Source organism: Anastrepha obliqua, chromosome 1, assembly GCF_027943255.1.
Source record: "Anastrepha obliqua isolate idAnaObli1 chromosome 1, idAnaObli1_1.0, whole genome shotgun sequence".
Lineage (NCBI taxonomy): Eukaryota > Metazoa > Arthropoda > Insecta > Diptera > Tephritidae > Anastrepha > Anastrepha obliqua.
Genome location: NC_072892.1, coordinates 157472660 through 157498413, shown reverse-complemented (window position 1 = coordinate 157498413; position 25754 = coordinate 157472660). Strand labels below are relative to the sequence as shown.

The window sequence follows — 25754 nt, the reverse complement described above, 5'->3', positions numbered from 1 at the left end:
AAAAAAAACTGATTTGTATAAGAGAGGTATTTTTATTTGGTTTGGTCATTTACAATTTATTTAAACTATTTTTTGAATACAATATCAAATAAAGTGGCCACCTTTATTAGCAGTCACAAAGTGCGAACTTTTTTTTGGTTCATTTCGGGTTTTATAGCGTCCATTTCGTCACGAATGTTTGCCTTAAGCGGGTCAATAGTCTGCGGATTGTTGGCGTAAATCTTACTTTTCAGTTGGCGTAAGCCTTACTTTTCAGATAACCCCACAAAAAGAAGTCCGGGGGGGTTAAGTCAGATGATCTGAGGGGCCAGTCGATGTCGCCTCTTTTTGACACTAGACGTCCCGGAAATTTTCGTTGCAGAAATTCAATTGTTGCATTCGCAGTGTGGCATGGCGCGCCGTCTTGTTGAAATCAATAACCGTTTAAACCTTTCTCACGCATTTGCAGGCAACATCCATCGATATCGGTTTCCATCGACCGTTTCGTTTTCTCGGTAAAAATGTGACCCAATGATGGTTTTGCCGGCCAAAATAGTTACTTTCCGGTCATGCAATGGTGTTTCATAAATCTTGTGTGGATTCTCAGTTCCCCAAATGCGGAAAATTTGGTTTATTCACGCTGCCAGAGAGGTTAAAACGTGCCTCGCCAGTCATTAAAATTTGTTTCCAAAAATTTGGCTCAGTGTCAACCATTCGAGCGACTGTTTGGCCGTATTCCAAGCGACGTGAATGGTCTGTCGGCAATATTCTTTGTGTCAATTGCACTTTATACGGAAACAAATTTAAATCATCCTTTAAAATGCGCCGCATTGTGGTTTCACTGACGCCAAAATGCTGAGTGGGACGACGATACGACACTGTTGGCTACTGGGCAACGCTCTCCTTCACTGCCTCAACAAGTTCATTGGAACGTCTTGGTCGTTGATGAATGGCATGTCGACGATCTCCCACTGTCCCGTGCTCAAAAAAATTCGACACCAAACGACGAATAGTATTGTCAGACGGCGTCTGTTTGCCGCGATACTTTTTGCGATGTGCGCGTTGAGTTAGAACAATAGAGCGACTATTTTCGATGTTCAACTCGTTGTTTCGATGTAAAGCGATCCATGGTTGAAATTGTACTGAATTGACGTATCGAAAACATTTATGTTGAAGTCGATCGGTTGCTAAATGACAAAGTTATTCAGCGTTTACATACCGACGTAAAAGATAGCGCACCCTGTATCTATGCAAAAGTAGAATATTTCCATACTAGTTTGGCTCTTTCCTGTCGGGTATCTAAACTTGTGTGCATGTATGTGCATTATTATTATTATTATTATTACTGTTATTTGTTATTTATTGTAATTAAAATTACAGTAAATATTAACAGCCTTTGGGGCCACCGGTTAAATTTGGTATTTAGAGTACAAATCTTAATTTATGGATATTTAATTGGTCTCAAAAATAGAATAGTAGTAGAATATATTAATTTTACTTGGATTGGTTAATATGGAAGTTGATGGGTGCGGCTTTTAGGGTAGACATTTCATTTCATTCCATTTATTCATACAATAGTAATCTAGACCAAAGTTACTTACAGAGAATTTAGAGATAAAGCATAATAAAATTGTGAACGCTATTAGAACGTTGACAAATATAGCGCGCGACTCTATTAGCGGAGGACACACACGCATGAAGTTCTGTGCAATTATCACGCGAGACGTTAAAAATGCGTGCAATTCCGCGAGGTGGTCAAACATTTTGCTATCTCTAAGAAATCTCTCTGTCTCTGGATATCTAATACGCTTAATACGAAGCTACTTTAGGGATAGAATCTTGCAGTGTGATGCGGATGACGGCCTACAGACACATACAGTTACTGGTGGACAGACATATACAGTCCTTGGACCCTCGTTGTGGAGTGCCATGTACGACGGAGTACTCAGGTTACAATTGCCGGATAAAGCAACTCTGGTAGCCTATGCCTATGATAGCGCTCTCGTGGTCACGGAAAAAAAGGTAGACCACCTACAGGAGAAGTGTATTGATGCAGTAGCTAGAGTCCGACATTGGCTCTCTGCACATGGGCTGAAGTTGGCAGTACAAGAAGTAACAGAAGTGGTCTTCAAAACTGCGCGAAGGAAAAAAGAGTTCATGAAATTGCGAATAGGTGGCTAAGAAATACTTTCGTAAGAGGCAATAAAATATCTAGGCGTAATGATGGATGCACGGCTCTGCTTTAAGCAACACTTAGCAACTGTGGATTCCAAAGCTGCGGCAGTCAACGGTGCCCTTACAAGAATTTTTCTAAACATAGGTGGACTGCAAGGCGCCAGAAGGCACCTCCTGGCAAGGGTGATGGATTCAGTCATCTGCTGCTACTATATGGGCAAGAGCTAAGCCATTGAATGTTAGACCCGTAGCGCAAGTGCAACGACAAATGCACTAAGAATCGCGTGCGCATACACACACTCCCCTGGGATCAGGCGACTAAGCGGGGCTCTAAGCTACCGTGGGGGTCGGCAGGTTGCGGATAACCGGACGGCCTGTAGTAGCAGGTTAGTTGTGAATAAGTTCTAACAAATAAGCAGCCCCCGACAATGAGCGGCAGGAACGGAGGAAGCGGTCTAAAAGCTAGCTAATCCGAAGAGGTTCCTGTGACAAAGGCGAATCGACAGCGCCTTTAATAAAATATGTGTCCAAAGGCATGGTGAAAATTCAAAAATCCAGTAGCGACTGACTAATATTGGGCTGCTCGCTGGTCAGCGTCTTTCCTCCATATTAGGGGCGGCTGTGAAACTAGTACGATCTACATTAAGACCGAGCCCAGTAAGATCTTAATCATGGAATACTGGAATACGTTAGGACATACTGCCGTGAGCTGACGACTGTAGGTATTGTTCTGTTTCCCTAGTAAGCGGAGTGATATCTAGCTGAAACGGCATTCACGCTAATAATCCAGTTGTCCCCGCCCCGTTAAAATGATGCCATATTCTGTCGCCATTAAGTGTCGGCGTAGGTCTAGATGTAACATTCCTAGTTAATACTGATTCGGCTCTGAACTTAAGCTCTCATAAGGAGCTTTTGTCAACCCTTGCATGGCCTCCCTGCTTGCAAAGATAACCATGGAATCATTTACAAGTGACTACGCATCAGGATATGGATAACGGCTTATGAGTTGGGGCCCACCAGAAATAATTTCGAACCAAACTAAAAAACAAACCACGGAAGAGATTGAAGTTGCAACAAAAATAGCACCACAGGTGCACGAAGTAATTTTACCAACAACTATTGCGGACGGCAATAACGGCAGCGGGGAATTACCCAAACACCCGTTCCAAAGGAGCTCAAGGTTGGCATATTAGCCGCCAGGCATGGAGAGAACTAGATCGGCATCACCGTGCCTGCAGCACTTTGACTTCATGAAGGCGATGACGGCCGAAGATATATATGGAGCCATCGGCGATAAGGTTAAAGAACTGGCTGAAATGATGGTGCTTCCAAAGAGAAACATAAACCAGCCCACGAATATAACGGACCTACACAAAAAACTGGAGGGATCTATCCTTACTCCGAAAAACCTGGCGTTAAGAGGAGTGCATGGAGTACCATCTACTGTCCAAGACGGATGTACCCAAACTTCACCTCTTATTAAGCGTATAGAATCTACGCCAAAAAAGGGGAATCGACAACGCCGCTGCAAGGAAAAGTCCTGCCAAAAGAAATAAAAATAACCGCGTTGAAGTCTTGAGAAATACGCCGGTCAGAATGACAGAGCATGGAACAACCGAAAAATGGGAGACGGTCTAAATCCAAGAAAACCCGGAAGGATCTAACACAGAATACACCCAAACCAGATAAGAAGGCAGAGAAGAACGATATAAGAAGAAATCGAAAACGGCGCGCGCATACAGGATCATCTCAGACGACGCGGTTTGCGTCATCGCTGCAAAGCTCCCAATAATTATACTTGTGCAGGAAATGGGACAACTTTATGACAGATAAGTAGTAAAGACGACAACTGAATCGAAAGCTGCGGAAGGTCTGCATTCATTAGAAAAGTGACAAAGCAGATGGAACTTATCTGTTAATGGACGTTGGACACCTACAGATTTATCCCCAAAATTAGCCCATAAGTGACCAAAAGACGCGGAGGCCACTATTTAACCCAAATATTGAGCGGGAATGGATGTTTCTTGGAGTACCTCCATCGTTTTCAATTGAAGGACACTCCATTCTGTCTAAGCTACAACAATGCAATAGAAAGCGCAGAGCACGTGTTCTTCTTCGGTGATCGTTTCAACGAAAAACGCCGAACGCTTGAGTTAGTCTTGGGAGAGCAGCTGAGCCCAGACAGTTTAATCAATAACATGTGTGCATCAAATGACTGTTCGAACGCAGTTAAAAGTTTTGCAAAGTGGATAATGCCGCACCTGCAACACGCGGAGTGGCAGCACAAAACGCAGAGAAAAGCAAATCAGCCCTCGATAGGAGGTGGAGTGGCTACGAACTGTCGACAAATCACACACGGTCGAGACATGTGCTCGCGACGGCATAAGATGGTATAATATAACCGCAATATCTTCATTGCTGCAGATGCAAGATATAACATCCATGCGTCCAAGTGAGAGGAACCTGGGAGCATGCCCCATAAATCACTGGTATGAGGGCACAGAGTCATTAGAAGACGAGCCTATAGCATGAAGCTGGCTACAAATATGGGGGACCCAGACGTGGGTGAATAGGATTGGTCCCCGTTCTGGGCCTTCCCGAAGTAATGCAAGGTAAAAAAATACCAGTCTAACGGTTAGACGGGATAGAAGTGAAACCTTCCGTAAGACAAACTGAGAGAGAATAAGACGAAAGCAGCATTAGGAGCGGGATAATTATAGGTTCATTATAATATTGCTCTAAAGTTCATACTTTATTTTCTTCATTTTATTTTATTCATCCTCAATGTTTTCAATTTCAACAAATGATACGAGTGGCTTATGATAGATAAAATATGATACAAATGCTTTGGTTTCGATGTTGTCAAAAAAAATACCCAAACGGACCGAAGAAACAGACTTACAAATTTCTTCCATTTTCGTCTACTTGTATTCATATAAAAATGTATGTCTCTTCCCACCAAAGCTAAATGTATTTGTATATTTCTTCTTGTATTTATTCAAGGCCGAAATCCCGGCGGTACTGCAATACCGGGCCAACCCGTGACAGAGGTGGAGCAAGCTCCTAAAACACTCCGCCCATTTCCAAAAATCAGTTTAACATTTGTTGTCCTCCGATGGAGGATCTATCAGATGTTAAACTACACTTTGATCTTAGCCATAAGGCCGAGAAGCGATAACCATACACAACCAACAAACTACCTTGTCATTACATTTTCTAATAAACCTTTTGAGAATTACACGCTCACAAAAATTAATGTACGAAATATTTATACCGATTCACTTAAACACGGCGAGCTGTTTGATTCATGTTCGTGCCTGTGTATGTGCATTTGTGCGTTCATATCGCCACAGTGCATGACTACCAGCCTTGGCTGAGCACAGTAAGAAAATGTATTCGAGCGTATATATGTATGTATGTACGTTAGTGTGTTTGTACGATTGTGCTCTGTGCTCAGCTTTGTGTCGATTTTACTGTGCGCTGCGCAGGTTAGGGTATTCTTGCAGAATTTAAAGATGATTCACACACTGTCGACCGACTGGGTACAGTTGTCACAAGTGATGATATTTATAATTTTTATATGAAAAATCAAGGCGAATCTTTTGAAGGTGGTAGCAATAAAACAGCTGATTTGTTATTTTTTTCTTCCGCCGTGTACATTTGGATGTCAACACAAAATTTAATTAAGAAACGTTTTACTTAGCTTAGTGTATGAATTCACCTTGGAAAAAATTCAATTTTCTTCTATAATCAATTTTAATAAAAAAAACTGTTTTCAATAAATAATCAGAAATGTCCTACAATGCAAATTTCAAAAAACAAAAAAAAATCCATTTTCGTCTACTTGTATTCATATAAAAATTTATGTCTCTTCCCACCAAAGCTAAATGTATATTAGTATATTTCTTCTTGTATTTATTCAAGGTCGAAATCTCGGCGGTACTGCAATACCGCGCCAACCCGTGGCAGAGGTGGAGAGCAAGCCCCTAAAACACTCCGCCCATTTCCAAAAATCAGTTTAACATTTGTTGTCCTCCGATGGACGATCTATCAGATGTTAAGCTGATAAGAACAGATATCACACTACCTAGTCAATAGATTTTAAATAATAAACCTAATAAACCTTTTGAGAATTACACGCTCACAAAAATTATTTATATCAACATATAATATAACGCTTCGTAACTAAATAACTTTTAGGCCAGCAACGACAGCATGGAGCGGTAGGCGAGCGACTAGCAATGTGAGCTTCCGATCCAAAATCCTTGGTTCGAATCACAAGAAAAAATAAAACTTATTTTTATTTAGTTCGTCGCTACGTTTATATCAACATATAATATAACGCTTCGTAGCCAAGTTGGTCGCTTTTTTCGTTTCACTTTTCCTCAAATCACTCCCAACGATTCTAAAGAAGTTTTCACTTCAAAAAAGACTACTCCGAGTTAGGTGACACACATTTGAAACTCACTTCATTTAACGGTAATTGGAATTCAGACTTACATATCGTCCCCTTAGTATTAAAATAGCCTATACATTTTTTGATGTTTTGAGAAAATGAATTTCAAACTTTTTGTCGAAAGTAGCTCTCACTCAAATCTCGTTATGTCTGTAAATATTTATTATTTTTTGACTGACGTTTTGACCCACTTTGTGGAGCTAGAAATTGACAAAATTTTGACCACATATAAAATCGACGATGGAGAGTCCAAAAATTCAATAACAAAATAATAGCCTATGAGCACATAGGCTATTGTTATACTAAGGGGACGATATATTGTCATTACTCGAGACTTGAACGCAAACTTAGGCGTAACCTGCGAAATGGGAAATTTGAATAAAGAAATATTCGAGCTTTAAGAAACTTACAGAGCCGTTGATTTTGAACTCATCTTCTTCGTTTTGATTAGCGCGACAATCGCTTAAGCGATTATGACCGAGTTTAACAAAGCGCGCCATTTGTTGCGTTCTTGTTGCTGTTGGACACACCAAGTGAAGCCAAGTCCCTCTCCGCCTAATCTTTTCAATGCAGAGGATGCCCTCCTCTTGCTCTGCTACCACCCAGTTGGTAGCGCATCGAATACTTGCAGATCTGGAGCGTTTGTATCCATTCGGACGATATGACCCAGCCAAGGAAGTCGCTTTCATCTGACCATTTTTTATATTGAAGTTGTTGCATGAAGCTTAGCAGCTCCTTGGCGCTATGTTTGAATAGCTCAGTCGGCAGTCATTTTATTAAGTGGAATTGGATATTTCGTAAAATTAAAAATAGTTTGAAGAAAAAATTCTCAGATTTTACTAATATTTATACCTTAGTGGTAGCTCTAAATAGACACTAAAGAACAACCTTTTAAAAATGTTACCAAAAACCATCAACGAAACCTGAATTTGTATAAATTTACGAAATGACAGGCGGATTTGCTCACCTTCTTCTTGCTAATCAATATATTTTTAACATCTGCTTATTTCCCTTATTCCCTTCTTTCCTTCGCATACAGTTGTTTAAACGGCTGTCAAGTAAAAAGTGATGGAGAGGCCGCTCTCACCATACATACAAATGGGGTGCAAAGTAATACTCACCAACGGTTGATTGACAGCGCTGAAGCCCAAAATTTAATAAAGCTGTCAATCATTGTTTTATTGAATGGAATAGTAACACTAACAAAATGGCTTAAACAAAAATAAAAACGAATGAAAAAGAGTTCATTCCATCTTCTTTGTCTAATGTTACGTATACGCCACGTCGGCACTATCGCTAAATTACTTCATTAACTTGACAGCTTATTTTAGCACAAAAGTTCTAACAGCTACATTTCAATGCAAACTATCTGCCAGATATCAAAAGCAACAACTCTTTACCCATAAATCATGCACATTGTGCAGTGAAAGAATTTTGACACGAAAAAGGGGAAAAATAAAGACTGCAGTTCCGCTGGGTATGGAATGTGAAAAGGATATAAGTAAAGTAGACACAGTGACACTTCGCTATTTTGCCTCGCATCGAATGTAAAAATACTTTGTTGTATGAAAAATTGCATTATATTAATATATATATAATTAACGTCAAAAAGTCGGTGTAATGAAACTGCAGAAGTTTACTATTTTTTGATTGGATTGTTTTTTTCGGCTGCTTGATTTTAGATGTTTCTTTTACCCTGCGCTTTGCTACGTATTTTCAAATATTCTTGGAAGATTTGTTTGAAATAAAATGCACAGTAAATGCATATAAGAAGACTCGTTTTAAAAAAATATTTAAGGAAAAGCTCGAAGGTTTGTTAAGCTTTTTGTTTTGTTTTTCTTGTGTATTCCAATTTATAATTTTAAATCAAAAACTGTTAAGTTCATGCATTAATCGTTATGTATAGACTTTTAATAACAGTACTGTACTTTAACAGTACTTTCCCAACTTGCCATTCATTTTTTCATTTATTTTTATTTGCGCTTTTTATTTCGTTCCTTAAAAAATGTAAAAAATTTAAATCCTGTATGCTTGAAATTCCCGCCGGCAATTTTGGAATTTTTTTTTTTTGAAAAATAACAGAATACTTCAAAAATATTTAAAGGAAAATAATTGTTTTTATATTTTATGGAATCTCATAGTTAGGGTTATACTACACAATTAAGAAAACGTGCAGCATGCATAGTTTTTTCTGAGTTTCATTTTATTGGGTGTTTGCTGCCACAATTTTTATCAAAGGTAAGTTTTTCATTCGGTGGTCGCCGTAGCCTCGGCAGACAATGGCAATCCTCCGAGTGTAAGTATTTCTGCCATGAAAAAGCTTTTTATAAAAATTAACTACCGTTCAGAGCCGGCTTAAAACTGTACGTCCCTCCATTTGCAAAACAACAACAATACGAGCGCCACAAATAAAAAAAGGAGCTTGGGCAAACACCCAAAAAGGAAGTAAACGCCAATTATAAATAAATAAAAAAAAATTCCTAAAATTTTTCCTTAAAATATATGTTTGGACAAAATTTTTTATGCTCCGGTTAGTTGGAACAATTTTTAAGAAAAAGTAAATAATTAAATCAAAATTAACAAGGAAGTTGGTGCAAGAGTAGCTATCTTCTCAGACAGTCAAACAGCTATTAAGGCCTTAGACTCCAACTACATTTCATCCAAACGGGTCTTACAGTGTAGAGAGGAGCAGGAACTGCTCAGCCATTGGCTTGAAATTACTCTGATATGGGTTCCCGGTCATAGGAACATACGGGGCAATGAGATAGCGGATGAGCTAGAAAGAAAGGGTTCGACACTAGACAGAGCAGAGGCGGTGGCAGTCTCCACCCCACTGAACACATTAAAAGCATCCATTGCTTCACACTATCATGCTTTAGCCGAAAGAAGATGGAAGCAAATACCTACATGTATTACAACAAAAAACACATGGCCGTCATATAAAATCCAAAGGACGAATGACCTGCTAAGATGTTCTCGGCCAAACATTTCACGCATCACTGCAACCCTTACAGGTCATTGGAAAGTGGGGGATCATGCAGCTAAACTTAATCTACCCTTCAATCCTATCTGTAGAAGCTGTCAAGCGGAAGGGGTGAAGGAAAGTCTTTTCCACTATTTATGTGAATGTCCGGGACTAGCCAGGGCACGACTCCGATCCTTCGGTAAGCCTTTCCTACAGCAAATTAATGAGATCTCAGACATCGAGAAAAAGGATTTGCTGCTATACTTGGGCATCACTAAATGGATCTGACTTGGAAACAAAAAAAAAAAAAAAAACAAACAATATACATCATCACACGAGATAGTGGTAGTAAAACGGTGCTGGTTACTAATTAGGAGCATTTCAGTGGAAATGTTCAACCACCTCAACAACAAATAATTAAATCAATAATTTAAAAATTTGTTTGCACAAGAAAATTTCGTTATGTTGAGGTTTTTGAAATCGAGGGTGCACTGTATTGTCTGAGAAAAATTTTAAAGCCCTTCTAAAACGAAAATATGTAAAGATATTTTTTTAATAACTTTAAAGTATTTTCAATCCAGTTCATTTTATCGAGGGTTTACTTTATTTGCTTGCTAAATTAAGTCAATATACAACAAAATTTATAAAATAGTATGAAGTTGAAAATTTTGTACGTAGAGAACTTAAAAAAAAAATAGAAATATTTCTTTGCTTAAGATACTTCAAATTAGTTAATTTTCACTTCTATAAGCGTTTAAACCAATATCCACATATAAACAAAAAAATGTTTTTTAAATAGTAAATAGGCTATTCTAAACCGAAATTCTTAATACCCTTTAATAGAATTCTCGTTACACTGAGGTTCACTATATTGATCGAATGCATGAAATTTCATATAAGAACTTCTTCTGTCTTTCTGTGCGGACCTTTCATTACAAGCTGCTTGAAGATCTTCTTTCTCGCAATGGTACTTTTGTTGGGCTCGACCCTCCTCTTTAGCAATATCCAGGTTAACACGTTCACGCCGGCGCTGTTATTCATGGTCTTCGCCCACAGACGGCAATGTTTACATCTTTTCACTCTATCGGACGGGAGCGATTGCAGGTCATAAAACGAAATTTGTTCGTAATGGTAGTCGTTTATGGCATCTCATCTCATAGGTACCTTCTAACAAAGTACCATTGGTGGTACGCGCTGCCAGATGACGCAATTTTGTGCGGGCCACCGGTGGTACGCGCCGGCGTGAACGTGGCAGTCCTGGATTGTCCCTTCGTTTACTTCATTCCGCTGTATATCATTTTTAAAGGTGCCTAGCCAGGATTTAAAGAGTCCGCCACGTTCCATTGATGAAAGCGGCTGAGTTACCAATATTTTTGTTGCATGCTGATCTGGTCTTCCTATAATGTGCCCATACCAGCGTTTCTCAATTATTGGAGCCACATGACAGTTACCTCTCACAGTTTTGTGTCGCTCGAAGCCAAACACAGCATTATCATCTCTGCGACTTGGATCCTTTGTTCCTACTTAGCGGACAGCGATCAGCATTCAGAAGCATGGGCTATTGCGTGCCTGATCCTAATTTTATAAATTTTGCCTTTTAGTTTCATCGACATCTTTTTGTCACTCAGAGGTCCTGAAATTGCGCGCAAGCTTTGCCAGCTGGTTTCTCACTTCGCGGTTAGGTGTGAAGTCATTACTTACAATTGAGCAAAGATAATTGAACCTCTCAGCTGCGGCTACCTCTTTGGTACCAATATGAAATTTTTGTATTAAATGCAAAGGTGACGTGTTTTGTTTTCTTTCTGCCTATGTGCTATAACACCACTAAATAAGATAAAGTGCAGATGACCGCATGTATTGACATCACTGGAGCGTAGAGAGTATGCCCCACTGCCACCCATAACTTCATTCTGCACTCACTTCTCGTTGATCTACATGTTCAATCCATTGCTGCTCAGAGCACTATTAGGTTGAAGACGATTGGCTTTTGAAGGTCTCCTGTAGCGCCTGTTGACATTTTGCGGCAGTTTTTCCTTCCTTCTCTGTACTCTCTGTACTGCGTACTGATCTCTCCATCCGCAAATTGAGTTTTGAGGGTTGAGCTAGGGCTATCTTTCCAAGCAGGCTGGATTGGAATGAGGGGAGAGTCTACACGGGGGGGGGGGTAAATGGGAAAGTGATGCGAACAATATAGCCACTCCTCTCCAATTGGCAACCTCTACCCACTGTCCAGGACCTGATGCCCTGGACTTGGTACTCCCTGTTTTCGCTAACGAGGCTCTGTCGACCGGTGACAAGGCGGTATATCCTTGTCAGCACTTTAAGCTAAGGTGTCGAGGTACCCGTGCCGAGAGCTGCATGGCTGGTAGTGTCTAAACAACCAGTCTTTAACGGTCCCCTCCGACGCCCAGGCTAGGTCGGTTGTATTAAGCGCCTCCCCACGGCATGCCGGCTCTGCCGTGGCGGACCACCCCTTCCGTGCCTACTCGTGGGACCAACTAGCAAATGGAATCTGAACAGAAAAATAAAAAAACAAACGAAGTAGAAAAGGAGTTGACGGAGAGTGTGCTGGGCACTCTCTCCGAGGACGATCTTCTGGCCTCCAGCCAGGAAACGATCGTCGAGCCACATTCGAGCGGTGCTAAACATAGTACCCCGCTTCTACGACCAAGCCTTCTCCAGGCGGCTACCAAGACGACCTCTGGTGAGGAAATCAAGGCGGCCTCTGGAAAGGTTTCCTTGGGGGCCTCTGGTAAGGCCGCCAAGGTGACCCCTGGTAATGCCCCGGCGACCTCTGCGAAGGTCACCAAAAAGAAGAAGAAGTCGTCCGGTACCCTGCTCAAAGCGCGCTACCTGAGGGCGAAATTCATTCTGGCAAAGATTGCCAAGAATGAACAAGCCGGTAAAGCGCACGAGCGGGACGCCGAGGACCGGGTGAAGTACGAGGCCGCGATCAGAGAGTACGAGGCCGCGTCTGCAGCAAAATTAATCCAGCCACAACAACAACCACAACAACAGCCAAAACCGGCACGGAGCTCGGCCAAACGTAACCGCTCACAGGATGTGAGTGAACGTGTGGCCAAAAGGAGCAAACACTCCTCAACCCAGGGGGCTGGGGGCCCTTCAACCAGTGCGGCAGGCGCGGCCTCGAGGGCGGCTTATAGTGAGGTGGCCAGAGACCATCTCCAAGTTGCCCTCGTGGACGCAAAAACCAAAAGTGGAAGAGCGGTGTTACCCCTTTGGGATGCCATTGAGGGACGGCTATCGGGGATGGTCGTCAGACACCTCATGGACAAAAAAGGGCCAGCACCTCTCTTCGACTCGGGCGAAATCTGTCGGGGCTGTAGGGTGATTAAATGTGCCAACCAGTACTCGAAGGAATTTCTGGAGAAGAGCCTTGCTACGGTTAGCAACGCCTGGGAGGGGCTTTCGCTAAAGCTCATCCCTGCCTCAGAAATTCCTAGGCGACCACGAGCCAGAATCTGGCTGCCGAAAATGGAGCTGGACAGTTCGGAAATTGTCCCGTGTCTCAAGCTCCAGAATCCTGAGGTTCCTATGGATGACTGGTCAGTCATCAAAGTAGAAGAACCTCAGCAGCATAGCTCAGCCATATTACTGCTGATTAACAGCGAGTCGCTGGAGGCTCTCGAAAAACAGCAGTTCAAACTTCGCTTTGGCCTCAGGTTGGCCAAAGTGAAGGTCTTCCCCGCCTCTGTCGCCCTGGACGATGACCTGGAGAAATTGGGGGATGACACCAAGAAGCTGCTCGACGATCTGCGGCTGTCTGGGACGGACGCAGATTCCGAACTGGGGGAGCAGTCATAAAGGTAAGTAACACTTTTGAACAGTCTGTTAAAAGTATTACAAATTAACCTTCGTCATTCCAAACTAGCCACAGATAACCTAAGAGTCACCCTCCGGGAGGAGGACATAGATGTCTGCCTGATACAGGAGCCTTGGATCTGGCAGCATAAAATCATGGGACTGAAAGACAGATCCTATGACCTCTTTTATGTCCATACTGATGGTAAGCCTAGGGCCTGTATCCTAGTAAGGAACACAATTAATGCCTTTTTGCTATCTAATTTCAGTTCACCGGATGTGACTGCGGTCAGGGTGGAACCATCCAGTGGCAGTTGCTTCTGCCTGGTATCTGCCTACATGGCCCACGACAGATCGGCGCCTCCTGAGGAGTTGCAGCATCTAGTGGATACTCTTCTGCCCAAGAAGGAGAACATCCTGATCGGATGCGATGCCAATGCCAGACACACCATTTGGGGCAGCAGCGAGATCAATGAACGGGGTGAGTCTCTTTTTGATTTTATACTAAGCCGTAATTTACTTATCTGTAACAAGGGCAACACCCCAACTTTTGTCTTCCCGGCATCGGGAACATCAAACGGTTGGGAGGAAGTTCTTGACATCTCTCTTTCTACGAACTCATCTGCTGTTAGGGTTGAAAATTGGACGGTCTCCCAGAGGAACTCGTTTTCGGACCACAGGTTGATCCTCTACGAAATCGATTTCATTCGGGAGACCTTGCTACCCCGCAGAAACCCTAAACGAACAGACTGGTCTCTTTTCCACAGGGTTTTCTGCAGGCAGCTGAATAGGAGTAAGTTCTTGACTACCACTAAGGAACAACTGGACGCGCAAGTTAGACACTTAGAAGGGTCTTATCAGACTGCCTTCAAAGTAGCCTGCCCAGTATCCTTTAGCAAGAAAGACTTTCCTCCCTGGTGGAGCAACACGCTGACCGACTTGAAAGAGAAGGTTAGGAGAGTCTTCAACAAATGTTATCAAACAAGGAACTTTCAAGATTACCGGGATATTTTGAAAGTTTATAAGAAAGCCATTAGAGATGCGAAGCGCAACTCTTGGAAAGAGTACTGCGAATCCATCGAATCCGTAAAAGACTCGGCCAGACTCAGCAGGATCCTATCCAAGGACCACTCCTGTAAAACTCTTGTCAAAAGAGAGAACGGGGAGTGGGCTGAATCTGCAGGCGAATCCTTAAAAATCCTTATTGATGCCCATTTCCCGGAAAACTCTATTGATCCGGTCTGTAACGAAGACCCGAACCGGCAGGAGGGGTCACCTGTGATGCCCCCGGCACCGGTCTTGTCCGTCAACAGAATAAACTGGGCAATCGAGAGTTTTTCCCCTTTCAAATCTCCAGGCATCGATGGTATCATGCCAGTAATGCTTCAGAAGACTAAGACCGTGGTGGTTCCCGTTCTTCAAAAGATCTTCTCGGCGTGTATCTCGCTGAACCACGTTCCTGCTAGCTGGAAGAAAACCAAAGTGGTCTTCATTCCTAAGGCAGGAAGGAGGGGCCACGTCCTGGCCAAGGACTTTAGACCTATAAGTCTTACCTCCTTTATTCTCAAGGTGCTTGAAAGAGTGATCGACTGTCACATCCGAGAGCACTGTGAAACCAGACTTTCTCCAGCCCAACACGCCTACCGAAAAGGGAAATCTACCGAGTCAGCCTTACATGAGGTAGTAGGGACTGTAGAGAAATCTCTGGAGGGGAAACAATTCACTTTGGCGGCCTTTATAGACATAGAGGGCGCCTTTAATAACATTACGGCGGAGTCAATTGTCACGGCTCTAAGCAGGCTAGGGGTAGAAACACCTATCTACCGCTGGATCTCGTCCCTACTTGGTGGTAGGGAAATAAATGCGGTGGCAGGAGGGGCTAGAATCACCAGATTCGTACATAGGGGCACACCGCAGGGCGGCGTCCTCTCGCCCCTCCTTTGGCTAGTAGCTGTAGATGAAGCCTTAACTCGTTTAAACAGGGGGGGGGTAAAGGTGGTGGCATATGCCGATGACTTGGTCCTGATGGTCTCAGGTCCCTTCCCATCAGTAATGGCTGAAATTTTGGAAGGTGCACTGGCTACACTCAGCAGGTGGGCCGCCAGTTGCGGTCTCAGAGTCAACTCTGACAAAACGGAGTTGATGCTATTCACCAGAAAATACAAGCCTCCGCTGTTTAAGCTTCCTAGACTTAATAACCAGTGTCTTACACTCTCATCGGAAGTCAAGTATCTTGGTGTAATACTTGACCCCAAGCTCCACTGGAAGCTGCACATAGAAAATCGAGTTAAGAAGGCTAATATAGCCTTCTATGCCTGTAAATCTATGTTCGGCAAAAAATGGGGCCTCAAGCCACGTGTCGTACTCTGGATGTACAACTTAGTGGTTCTGCCAATTTTGACATACGGTTGCCTAGTTTGGTGGTTAGCTCTTCAGAAGGGCTACAACTTCACTAAATTAGAGAGAGTGCAGAGAACTGCATGTGTGGGCATCACTGGTGCCTGCAGAACATGTCCCACCGCTGCGCTCAACGTTATACTCCACTTAATTCCTGTGGATCTGCAAGTTAAATCCATTGCTGCTCAGAGTGCTATCAGACTGAGGGAGTTTGGCCTCTGGAGACAATTCCCTGTTGGGCATAGCAGCATCTTGAAGCAGATCTCCCCTTCCTTCTCTGATATTCGCACCGACCTCTCCATCCGCAAACTGTGCTTTGAGGGTTGCGCTAGGGCTATCTTTCCGAGCAGGCAAGATTGGAAAGAGGGGAGAGTTGTTGCGGACATAGATGCCTCTGTTTTTCACTGACGGATCCAAAATGGAGTCTGGAATGGGAGCGGGGGTCTACTCCAAATCAGCCAACATCTCGGTCTCCTATAAACTGCCGGAGACAAGCAGCGTCTTTCAAGCAGAGGTCTTCGCGATCCTGCAGGCATGCAAAATGCTTCAGGATCGCTGTTGGGAGGGAGACTTAAAAATTTTTTCCGATAGCCAAGCTGCAATCAAGGCACTGTCGTCGCCGCATTGCAGCTCTCTTCTCGTAAACTCCTGTAAGGAGGAACTTAAACGCCTCGAACGGGCAGGAAACATCTCCCTCATCTGGGTTCCTGGGCACAGGAATATAGAGGGAAATGAAATTGCCGATGAACTTGCCAGGAAGGGGGCGGCAGAACCGAGTCCAGCTGCCCTCTTCTCAGACATCGGTATCCCCTTGGCCGTCATTAAAGGGAAACTACACAACTTCTTTCTAAGAAAAGCGCAAGACAGATGGAAGTCTGTCTCATCATGTGCCATTTCAAAAGCACTATGGCCTCAATATGACATAAACAGAACGCTTAAGGTGATGGGAACCCCCCGCCACTCAATTTCCAAACTCATCGCGGTGATTACTGGCCACTGGGTGATCGGCACTCACGCGGAGAAGCTTGGAATTCCGTACAACCCCTATTGCAGAAGCTGTGGGGATCCTACAGAGAAAGAGACTGTGGTACACTTTCTCTGCAGATGTCCGGCTTTGGCGGCTAGGCGCTTGAGATTCCTCAGCGTTCCCTTTGGGGATGACTTGACGAAATTCTCCAGCCTAGATCCCTTTTCTCTCCTCCGCTACATCAACAGCACTGGATGGCTGTAGACGGTCTTATCTCCTTCCTTAATCCTTTCACAGGTAGTGGTCCACTCTATGGTATCAAAACGGCACGTAAGTGCTACTTGTAGCGTACCTGGGGTACTCTTGCCATCTTACCTACCTACCTACCTACACGGATATAAATAGATACCTCTGTTTTGCGTCGGCGGATCCAATATGGAATTTGGAGTTTGAGTGGGTTTTTTTCTAAATCAGCCAATGTTTCAGTCTACATTCAATTGAAGAAAACTAGTCGTGTTTTTCAAGCAGAGGTCTTCGCGATCTTGTAGGTATGCAAAATGCTTCGGGATCGCTCTTGGGAGGGAGACACTTTTATCTTATTGGGTGCAGGATGCAGGACGTTTAATTCTTTTGCAAATGTCCGGGCTTGGCAGCTAGGCTCTTGAGTTTCCGTAGTGTGCCCTTTGGAGATGGTCTGGGACAGTTCTTCAGTCTAGATTCCGCTTCCCTCTTCTCCCTCCCTCTACTCCACTATATCAACAGCGCTGGATGGCTGTGAATTGTTTTTCTTATTTTACAATGTTCTCTGGGATAAGCTTTTCGCTAAGTGGCTTTCACTTGATGCCAATGCCAACGCCTTCTTAAGGTTTATAAATATTCCATGTAGATTCTTACCTTGCGCTTGAGATAGTTTCACCTGATGTCTTCAGAATATATGCGTATAGAAAGTGGACTAGATTTAAACTCGGACCATTCTCCAATATACTTAACAATACATAAAAGTGTAATTACCAAGGAACCACATCTAACGAATAAATACACTGACTGGGATTACTTTAGAAAAATACTGTCGGATGATAAAGACAATCCAGAAATAAATAGTAATGAGGCTCTTGACGATGAAGTATTGAACTTGTCAAACAGCATACAACGCGCAGCGTGGCGCAGTACCCCAGCTACAAGAACTATCTCAGCGGTACATAAGTACACTAGAGAAATAAAAGAAATGGTTAGAGAAAAACGCAAAGCACGCCGACGATGGCAGCAATCCAGATCCCCACCTGATAAAATAACTTTAAATAAAATAACAAAAGAACTCTCTAAAAAGATAAAGGCTTTTAAAAACCGCTCTCATAGTGACTACCTAAAAAGGCTAACAAATGAACACAGCACCGATTACTCACTTTGGAAATGCGTGAAAAGATTATCACAACCAGCTATACAATATCCACCAATAAGAAAAACAGATACCACATGGGCAAAAACCAATTTAGAGAAAGCTAATACCTTCTCTGAATACCTTGAAAATATCTTCAAGCCATACGACGAATCAAGAGCGGCTGAAATGGAATCATGTTACCTCAATGATCACGACGAAATTCCTCCAGTAATGGATTCTGAATTATGTGATGAAATAAAAAAAATAAAATCCAAAAAGGCACCTGGCTTTGACCTCATCACCGGGGAAATCTTAAAACAACTCCCACCAATTACTCTAATTAAATTAACCAAAATTATGAATGCTATCTTCAGATTGAAACACATCCCTATATACTGGAAAACTGCCGAGGTGATCATGGTCAACAAGCCAGGAAAGCCAGCACACGACATCTCATCATATCGACCTATATCCCTCCTACCCATTTTGCCAAAAGTATTGGAAAAACCACTTGCTAAACGCCTTAACAATATTATTGAGCAGAGGAATCTGATACCAGCGCATCAATTTGGCTTTCGCCCAAAACATTCCACAATCGATCAAGTTCACAGGCTAACTCAAGTTATAGAAAATGCCTTCGAAAAGAAAAAAGTGTGCTCATCTGTCTTCCTAGATGTATCTAAGGCTTTCGATAAGGTATGTCACGATGGCCTTCTCAACAAGATAAGAGAGCTATTACCAATTCAATATTATAACATTTTAAAATCCTATCTATCCGATCGTTTCTTTCGAATTAAATACGACGACACGTATTCTGACCTGAAAGAAATTAAAGCTGGTGTCCCACAGGGTAGCGTTCTGGGGCCCATTCTTTATCTAGTTTTCGCATCCGATTTGTCTACCAATCAGAACTGCGTCATAGCAACGTTTGCAGACGACACCGCTATCTTGTCAGTTGGAAATACACAAATTGAGTCAACTGCAAATCTTCAAAAACATTTAAACGGAATATATGAGTGGACAGTTAATTGGCGAATAAAACTAAATGAAACCAAATCCGTTCATATTGATTTTACGTACAATAAAATCAGATATCTCTCACTATATATAAATGGAGTGCAAATCCCATATCATAACACGGCTAAATACCTGGGTATGACTCTTGACACTAAACTGAGATGGAGTTCTCACGTAAAGAAGAAAAGAGAAGAACTCGATATTAAATTCAGAAACATGTATTGGTTTATGGGTAAAACATCTGCTTTATCCGTGTACAATAAAGTACTTCTCTAGAAGCAAATACTAAAACCAATTTGGACGTATGGGATACAACTATGGGGTTGCTCCAGCAACATACTTCAAATTCAAAGGTTCCAGAATAAAATTTTTCGCTGCGCTACTAACGCGCCCTGGTATGTATGCATCAGCGATCTCGAACGCGATCTCGGCATAGAACCAGTTGCCGTCGTAATTAAAAAAAATGCCCTATCTCATATAAATAGGCTATCTCATCATGTCAACAGCGAAGCCTCAGCCAACCAACCAAGCCTGACCAACATAAATGGTTTGTAAGGCTGAAACGCAAAAAGCCGCACCACCTCGTGCAGTAATCAACTCCTTTGCAAGTTTTGTGCAAAGCACCATCATATTAATTGTATTATACAAAAACCGAAGAAAATTGTTCGTTAGTTTATTCTTGTTAACTTGTTACAATAAAAATGAATACAAAAAAAAAAACCTGATGTCTGCTGTGTGTAGACACATTGATAAAATAGCTTGAAGTAAAAAGAAAAATATTATTTTTTATCAAATTTGTTGAAATTCACGCAGCCGCATCTTCGATAGCTGTAAGCTAATAAGTATGAACAAATTTTTGAAAAACAAAAAATGCAAAAATATATGAAAAGTGTTTTAAGATGTTTTTCATACTTTTTACGGAGATTTCAAGGTGGGGCTCATTGTATCATGTGCTCACTGTATGCGGGTGAAATAAAAAATTTTGCATGTAGAAAAATATGTTGAAATATAAAAGTAATTCTTTGCTTAAGTCCCTTAAATGTATGCATATAGTTTTCGTTTCAATATCTTAACAGTAATAAAGGGTCTTTCAAAAGTGGCGCCTAGATATCTGTAGTGAATAATTCTTAGACGGCACCATTTTGCATGCCATCTTTGACATTTACCAACAAGATAACATACGGCAACATTCGTGACTTTTTTTGGTGGCGTGTGTTAAAAGACCCTTTATATACGCAAAACAAAAAAAAAAGCAATGGAAAATTAAACAAAGAGTTCTAGAATAACGAAGTTTTAGAAGTTTTTTAAATTTTGTATAGAGTTTTTTGCTTTAACATGGTTCATTATATCGGGGGTTGACTGTATTTGTTTGCAAAATTCTTCAAATCACATAAAAAGTTTAAGTAAACAATTTGTATGGAGAGAGGTTTTCAAGAAATATAAAAATATTTCACTTTTAAAATTTTTAAAACTTACAAAACCTTCATTTCGATACCTAATCAGCTGGGAACAATTAATTGAAAAAAAACTATTAAACAAAAAAATAAAAATTATTCTAAAGCAAAAAACAAGAATCTACTTTTCATGTTATTTTATATATCGACTTTCGTCATAGTGAGGTTCGTTATTTCAAGGTTTCACTGTACTTATTCACGCAACATGCACATATGACTCCCCATGTCAGTTAACTCTTTTTCTGCATATCCATGCATTTTTGTTGTTTTTTCAGTTTTTTTTTCAGTTTCGCCAAGAAGTCAGTTTTATGTTCATTTCTCTGGCATTGCCTGTCATTTTTACTGCAACCGAATTTATTCCTTTTTTTTTTGTTTTCACTCATTTTGTTGCTGTGTTACAGCTCATACTTCCTCCTCTTCTTATTTGTTCGGAAAGACATGCTTACATGCTGCACTGCTGCGTAAAAGGGAATAAACTGTAAATCACAGCGAACGAGTTGAAGCAGCGGCGACGTCATGTAAAAGCTCAAATGATAATAATTAATTGAGGCATTTTTATTTGCGAAATATTTTCTTTTTGCTTTATGCGAGTGTAAGGGAAGTTGTAATAAAATTAATTAAGACAAATTTGATTACAAGTAATTACTCTGGTAATTTAAGCGATATGCGTGTGTGTGGGTGTGTTCAGGCTTTTACTTTGTCAAAAAGTTATATTTTAGTTGGGTGGAAAATTTTAAAATGAGATTTTTAATTGTAGTTGATGGCTGGCTGAGATGCCTGCAAAGGGCGTCAAAGTGTTAAGGCTTTTATCTTTTAATATGGATTATTTAAAATTATGTTCAGCTAGTAAAATTAGAGTTGATTGAAGCAAAGTGTTGAGTGTGAAACTTTTTATAATTTTAACTAATGAACGCAAATTTTATCTTAGATGCAGTTTAATAGGAATTCTATTCCGAGGAAAAAAGGAATATGCTTCTTTTTCTTAACTGAGCGGGTATCTCTTCATTTTTAACAAGATTTATACAAAATTTAACACATTTGACTACACCATGGAGAATCGTGACAAGTCTAAAATACACTTAAGGGCTTAACTGTGTTGATAAACATAACTAATTGACTAAGCATTACCAGGATTACTAACGCTTACCAGATCTTCACTACCTGCAATCAATTTTAGTACTTTTCCGATTCTAGTCCAGTTTCTAGTACCTTTCTAGCACCTTTGGCCATCGAAGTGATCGACAGAAAATTAGAAAATTGGCAAGTACTTCACTTATAGTAGTGACGTCCTGAAGCGCATCAAGGGGCTTTACAATCTTAGAAAAAAGTTGTGCAGCCCTTTTGATTAAAAACTTTAACATATATTTTTTTAAATTTAATTTTAACTTCTTTCCTTTTTTTCCTATTTATTCCTCTCGGGAGCATAAGGCCTCGACAAGACTTGTCTTGCGTTGACTTCGTTAATCTATTTGATTTCTAACAGGGTAGGTGATTAGCCTGCCGCTACCAGTCCCAAGTGATGGAAATGTCCACCTGTCGTTGCTGCTTGGAGCGCCATCTGTATTTCATACTTCTCTGGTAGGGGGATCGCACAGAGAGTTGAGGACTTCGCTAAATTTTGGTTTGTCTGTGCTATTACCGCGATTGCCCGCTTCCTCTTGCTGACGCCACTGATGCAATGTGTAACTGTTGGTTTTAGCTTGTTTTAGCAGCCACAATGTGCGGAAGTAAGGATAGAAAGCATAAGTTTTTGGGTGAAGGAATGAATTTTTATTTTTTTTTTGTAGAAACAGAAAACTAGGTAAATATGGAAAAGTCCGAGGACCGTGATTTACGTGGGATTCGATCGTACAACTTCTAGGATGGCTGGTTTTCAATAAAAATATAATTAGCTCGTTCTTTAACAGAAACATGTTTTATATGGAAGAAAATGCATAATACCAACAAGAACAAAAAAAAAATCCAAAATCAGCGCGATTTTTAACTCTTTCCGTCACGCTCTTTACTGCGACATAAAAAATTTATTTTTTGTTGTTAATTGGTGAATATGGAATACAAGTAACACACGAATGCAAAAAAAAAAAAATATTTATCGTTAGGTTTTTGGGAAACAAGGTGGTCACCACCAGTAACCACCATGACTGAAGGGTACAAAAATTTATTTATTTTTTATTTATTTTTAGAAAAAAGACAATACAAAATTTGGTAATAAATTTACAAACAATTATTTCTTGTGAAAATCTGAAAAATATGTCTTTCCTTTTCGGAGGCAAAGGGGAACGTGGCATGTTCTGCATTGCCATACTGTGCGGACAGGGACGCTTTTGGTACTGCAAAAGGCGCATCTTCTAGGTGTGCCTCTAAGCGGTTGGTGTCGATTACTCTCATGGCGGATTTCAGCAGGCACGCTAGGCTTATACCGTTTTATAGCAACTGGTACAGGAGATCTTGGGCTTGATCCATTGCTGATCGCGGAACTTCCTGGAGCTCGCTTGTTTACGTAGCAAGGTGATAACAGCCCCTGATAAATTGAGCGGCGAAAGTCCTTCAATGTCAACTCATCTAAATGAGGTCTGTTAATCAGAAGCTCTTTGTAAGCTATATAGCTATTGATAACGCAGCAATCCAAGAAATGAAAAAAAATCGGTGCCACCACTTTTAGGATTTTCGGTCGATGGAGTAACAGGCTTTCAATTGATCGAATTTATCAACGAAGTTCATATTGCTATTGTATTTCTTTACAGCGGATGGTTTATAATTATTTCTGAAGTTGCGGCGAAGAATTTCAAGCATAGGACGGACTTTATATAACTTATCATAGTCTAGATGCTTTCTAGCAGGCATGAGATTATTGTCATTCAGATGCAAGCATCCAAGAAGCCAGCTGAAGCGATTTAGGGGCATACTAGAGGAAATGTAGGAGTCACGTAAATCAGAAGCAGAAGACCAGTAATCTTTGTCGGTAGCTTTTTATACCTATCACCATATTTATGGCCAAGAAAGTTTGTATTTCAGAAGGACTGGTAGAAGAAAAAGGTTTACCTTGTTGTGTTGCGTATAGGTTAGTTTGAAGGCTTATGACCTCAACCAAGTCCTCTGTGCAAAACATGTTACATCTTCCAAGCTGATTATATGATCAGCTGAGCCCACACTCTCAACAAACTCGCCAGGTATATCCATAGAGAAGGTCCTTTCCATTTAGGTGGCTGCAAGATCGTAGAGCTAACATTATTATTCTGACTTACAAAGTTTGATAATGGTATGATATGAATAGCTCTTCATGGATATTCTGTACATCTGCCCCACACACATCCAATATCGATTTTGACACTGGCCACTCAGGCGTGTCTAGATTTTCATCCTCATCGGAACTGGCTTCACAATCAGGTCCTGAAGGTAAATCTTCACACAAACATTCTTCAATTTCCCTTTGCGTCAATGATAGTTGCATTATTGAAATAATTGCCTAAAATATTGTAAATACCAAAGAAAGTCCCACTCATAGTGACCGTATAAAAAAGCAAATTCTAGGTACACTTACGTCACGGTGGTTACTGTTGCTAACCACCACTGATTATAAGAAATATTCGTAAAATAATCGAAATTTAAGCGAGAAAGCAACCACTGTGTATCAAACACACCACAAGAACTAAATTTGCACAAAAATCAAACCATAAATTGCGTTATTGAATTTATTATGAATTTTTACTTCTAGCTTTCACAAAAACGCGCTGCCACGGATTTTTACTTTAAATTTTCTCAACACGTGGTGGGTGTATTTCTAGCTATTAGCGTCCTCTTCACTTAAAAGGAAGCAATAATCAATATTCGTGCAAATTTAAAAACATAAATGTCCCCAACCGTCGTAAAAAAAATAAAAAATAGGGACGGAAAGAGTTAAGGCGTTTTAAAGCTGCACCTTCATGTCCTAAAATTCAATGGACTATAAAACTGCATACCCAAAAGTGTTTTCTGATTAAAATTTCAGATTTTTCTGAATTTTCTGATGAAAAATTATGTTTAAAAATTCTGATGAAAATTTCATAAGGTTTTTTTGGAATTCCGTCAAAGATTGAAGTTTTAGTTTATATGGCTGAAATTTTGTTAAAATTTAATCATAAAATTAAATCTCAAAACTTATAATTATGAATTTTTTTTTCAATTCTTACAAAGTTAAGAAGTAAATTAAAAAGTTTGGAATTTTGTTTCACAAAACTTTTATTAAAGAAGGAACCATGAAATTAAATTAAAGAAATTAAATGCCAAATTGTATTATTATATAATAAATTATTCTGAATTTTCTACAAAGTATGAAATTTTAATTCATAAAGTTTTTATTAGTGAATAGACGATATTTTTATTGAAAATTATGAAGTGAAAGTCTCTGCGCTGCAAGATATCTCTTATCCATAAAGCATCATAAAGAGACAAGAGCCATAAGGGTCAAACGCGCTAACGCAATCTGCATTTTCCATAATAACTAGATGCCAAATGGCACGGAAAGTTGCTCATCCTACATCCTTTCATGTTGATATGCTAAAAATAATTGCAATTCTAACTTTCAAATAAGACAACGGGAGCTATCCCTACCAAAGAGGAGGCCAAACACTGTTAAAGTTAAAGCTTCAATGGAAAAAAACTTGAATAATAGAGTGAATTTAATATTCCTTTCAACTGATTAGTTGACAACTACTTCGATGAATTCAAGCAGTTTATAAATACGTTTTTGTTGCACACATACATAAACATGTATGTATGTATACATATAAATACAAAGCCCATTCAAACTTGGCAAGCCTATACTTCGTTTATTACTTCCATTAATACCAAAGTACACAATCCACTAAAAACTTGACCAACTACCTGTGTAGTCGCGTGTGTACGAGTATATCCAAAATATTGTAGGCAGCTGCTTCCTTTTAAGTTAGGCTGACCTTCTGTTACTTTGCAACTTATCTGTTTGCCAGAAGTATGATGAATTTTGGTGGACAATTTTTCCCACAACCTCCTCTAACAACTGACGTGAGTGATGATTATATTTGATTAATTATTAAAAATTGATTGAAAGCAATGAAAACAATATTTGTACTACTTTGCGCCTAACTCTTGCCTGAAAGCAGCTTTTGTGTAACAGTTTAACGAGA

General features: G+C 40.5%; 1 non-coding gene and 1 pseudogene across 1 annotated transcript; both read right to left on the bottom strand.

Moving 5' to 3' along the window:
- Positions 1 to 5148: 5148 nt before the first annotated feature.
- LOC129236649 (U2 spliceosomal RNA) lies at positions 5149 to 5330 on the bottom strand (annotated as a pseudogene).
- Positions 5331 to 6069: 739 nt separating this feature from the next.
- LOC129236491 (U2 spliceosomal RNA) lies at positions 6070 to 6264 on the bottom strand. The gene has a single exon (XR_008581674.1). It is a non-coding gene; the product is annotated as a U2 spliceosomal RNA (small nuclear RNA).
- Between the last annotated feature and the right edge of the window lie 19490 nt (positions 6265 to 25754).